The sequence below is a fragment of the Mandrillus leucophaeus genome, unplaced genomic scaffold, assembly GCF_000951045.1.
Source record: "Mandrillus leucophaeus isolate KB7577 unplaced genomic scaffold, Mleu.le_1.0 Scaffold80, whole genome shotgun sequence".
Classification (NCBI taxonomy): Eukaryota; Metazoa; Chordata; class Mammalia; order Primates; family Cercopithecidae; genus Mandrillus; species Mandrillus leucophaeus.
Genome location: NW_012108697.1, coordinates 780,482 through 784,363, shown reverse-complemented (window position 1 = coordinate 784,363; position 3,882 = coordinate 780,482).

The following is a 3,882-nucleotide window of genomic DNA, read 5'->3' as shown; positions in this document are numbered from 1 at the left end:
ATTCTAACATAATAAAAAAAATCCATCTCATCACCTTTCTACATCTCCATGATCCCTATTTCAATTAATGGCTTCTTCAACTAACTCCTTCCAAGCTAGAAACTCCAGCAACATCTTTCACTTTACCAAATCACTCCTTTTATCACTTGGAAAATTTGGTTGATCACATCTCATCTATCAAGTCTACCATCTCCTTTCTATTCCTACATGGATGAACCCTTACAATACCTTGTCTAACTTAGACAAAAGCATCAGAAATGGTTTCCTGCTCCTAGTTTCTCCCCTTGACAAACAAACTTTGTGTTACACCAGCATAGGGTTTAGTTAAGAGGTTTTACAAAGTGTGTTATGAAAGCTTCTGTCCTTCCTCCCAAACTCCCAATTTCCTGTTCCACAGAGGCATCCTCTTTCAACACTTTTGAAAATGTTCGGGGAAAAAATTGTATCTGTACTGAACATGTATAGGTTTTTCTTGTCATTATTCCCTAAACAATAAAGTATAACAATTATGTACATAGCATTTATGTTGTATTAGGTATTATAGAAACCTAGAGATGATTTAAAGTATATTGGAGATTGATGCCTAGGTTACATGCAAATACCACACCATTTTACAACAGGGACTTGAGCATCCTCAAGCTTTGGTACCCTTCGGAGGTCCTGGAACAAAGCTTCTGTGGAGGATAACAAGATGACTTTTGATTCCTGGCTTTCTTCATTGTTGGCTTAGGATTCAGCTTTCTTAGGTCAGTCACGTCAGAGTTAACCCATTTTATGGCTACTTTCTAATTCTGAAAACGCTGTTGCTGTTCTCTCCTCTCCTAATTTATCCTTTTGGGCATATGCTTTGGAAAATCCCTTTACTGTCATTTTAGTGTGATTTGAGGAGGGAATGTTGCTAACAATTCATGTGTTCAACTCACAAATTCCAGAACTCTGCCAAACTTTGGAAGCAGGTATCATCTAAGTCTATTTCTCTTTCTTTTTAAGACTTTTATTTTAGGTTCAGGGATACATGTGCAGGTTTGTTATATAGGTGAAACTCATGTCATAGGGGTTTGTTGTACAGTGTACAGACAACCTACAGAATAAGAGAAAATATTTGCAAACTATGCATTTAACAAGGCCTAATATCCCAGTATCCATAAGGAATTTAAACAAATTTATAAGAAAAAAAACACAAACAACCCCATTAAAAAGTGCACAAAGGACATGAACAGACATTTTTTAGAAGAAAACATATATGTGGCCAACAAGCATATGAAAAAAAGCTTGATATCACTGATTAGAGAAATGCAAATAAAAACCACAATGAAATACCATCTCATACCAGTCAGAATGACTATTATTAAAAAGTTTTTTTAAAAAGATAGATTTATTTTTATCTTTTTTCTCAACTCCATCCCAACTGGGTTCCAATTTTCTAGATTTTTCTGTGTCTTCACTAATTAAACTTCATTTTAGAAAAGGATTTAACCAATTCATTCCCTTTGAGGTCTAATGAATGACAGAGTTTAATGTGTTATATCTCCCAAGAGTATTTTCATTTTAACAAGGACTGAGTTTCTTATTTGGCTTAAGCCAAAGGGATAAAGGCATTAAGTTCTGAGAAATTTCAGGTACCCATACCTAAGTGTTTGGGAGGCTAGGGGAACGTTTTCTTGTGTTTTCTCAAATCACAGGTTTTGGGGGCATGTCTAACTGTGCCCATGTTTTAGGCTAATTGACGTCAGTGTCACAGCAGGCATTCTAGGATGACAATCAGAAATAGGAATATCTGCTCAGTTATAATTCTAGTCCAACTTGTATGTCTTGAAACCTAGATAGCAGGTAGATGAATCAGCATCCTAAATATTGATATTAATCTAGAGCAAAACATATATTTTATTGTGTTTATAAGTATACAAAGATAGACATCATTGAATACACACAACTCTAAGTAAGACCTCCTCATACAATTAGTGGTTGTAAGGCATTTTGGAACTACAAAATGCCATATAAATGCATGATAATTAGATCATGAAACTAATTATGGTTAATAATATGACTAACCATCTTAAACTGTGTATGACTATAATAATAATAAGCAACATTACATGCTCTCGGTTGAAGCAGACACAATTAGCCAGAATTTGGTAAGGGGCACAAAACAGCAGAGGATGCCTCCAGCATTCTGGGGGTAGTGCACAGAAAATTAAGGTTGTATTTATCTGCCGTGGAGCACCGCAGGGATATAAACCACAAAAACAGGGGAGAAAAGAAGCCCAGTTAAGATCTCCTTCTTAATTCTTGATTTCTGGCTCTATTATTTTGCTAAATACCACTACTACAACTCAGAACAATTATAAGTGCCTGTGCATCTCTTACTAGGGCTGGGCACTGTTAAAGTGTTTTACATATATTAATTAATTCACACAACAACCTCAGGAGGTAGGTACTGTTCTCCCTTTTTGACATATAAGCAAATAAAAACACAAAGAAGTTAAATAACTTTCCACTGTGGGTGGCAGTGCTGGGACTTAGGCTACCCAGCCCCAGAGCCTGGCCAGTTACCACCACTCTATATGGCAGCCACCTTTTCTACCTTTTCTCTGTTCCATGAATCAGTTACAGATATATATATGTGTGTATGTATATATATGTATATACACCTATGTGTGTATATGTGTGTATATATACACACATATATATGTGTGTATATATTTGTGTGTGTATGAACGTATGTGTGTATGCATGTATACATATGTGTGTGTGTGTGTGTGTGTGTGTGTGTGTGTTTTGAGACGAAGTTTCACTCTTGTCCAGGCTGGAGTGCAATGGCGCAATCTCAGATCACTGCAACTTCCGCCCCCAGGGTTCAAGGATTCTCCTGCCTCAGCCTCCCAAGTAGCTGGGATTACAAGCATGTAATCCCATTACATCACCACACCCGGCTTTTTTTTTTTTTTTTTTGTATTTTTAATAGAGACAGAGTTTCACCATGTTGTTAGCCAGGCTGGTCTTGAACTCCTGGGCTCAAGTGATCCTCCCGCCTCTGCCTCCCAAAGTGCTGGAATTACAGGCGTGAGCCACCGCGCCTGGGCCAGATATATATTTTCATCACTGGTCATGCAAAACTCACTCCCCACCTCATCTTAACAACTTAATGATCCTTTTGGTAAAATGCCAATACCAGCATAAAACAAATTTCTTCAGGATACAAATATTTTCATAATTTGTATTAACTCAACCTAAACTTTACTAGCCTGAATTGCTTCTTCAAGGCTTCACTAATACACTGTTGGGGAGAATTTTAAGCAACCTTCACCCAAGTGCTTACCTTGTAGCTCTATTTATCCGCCTTAGACATTTATTAGACTCCTTTCAGATTCTTTCCCTCGCTACTGTTTTCCGGTATCATCTGATAACTGAATAGAAAATGCTGTTCTGAATCACTACACCTATCAACCATGTCACAGATAAATTCTACTATATATTATATATAAATATTTTAATGGGCTATTTAGAGCCAGCCGTCTTACCATGTGCTCATGTGGGATTTCCTGTTTCAATGTTGAATAATATATTTTACAGTTAGCAAGTTAATTTCACCTGCAGTCGTTGATTTGTTCAAATTCTGAGCATTTAAATCCATTGCCAATGTTTGCTTAAAGAACACTGTTTCCTTACCAGTCTTCCAAATCGGTCCTTACAGAAAGAACCTCTGAATACTACACGCATATATGGACGGCTGCGCGTTCCTATAAAGTCAGCCTGTTACTTCCACTGGAGAAACAAAACTCTTGAGAACCGCTGAGCTGTAAAAATGTCAGAAAGCCGGTGTCCCATGCGCGCTGAGAAAGCCGGGAGAGGGCGGTGGCTGCCCCCAGGCCGCCTCCTGCC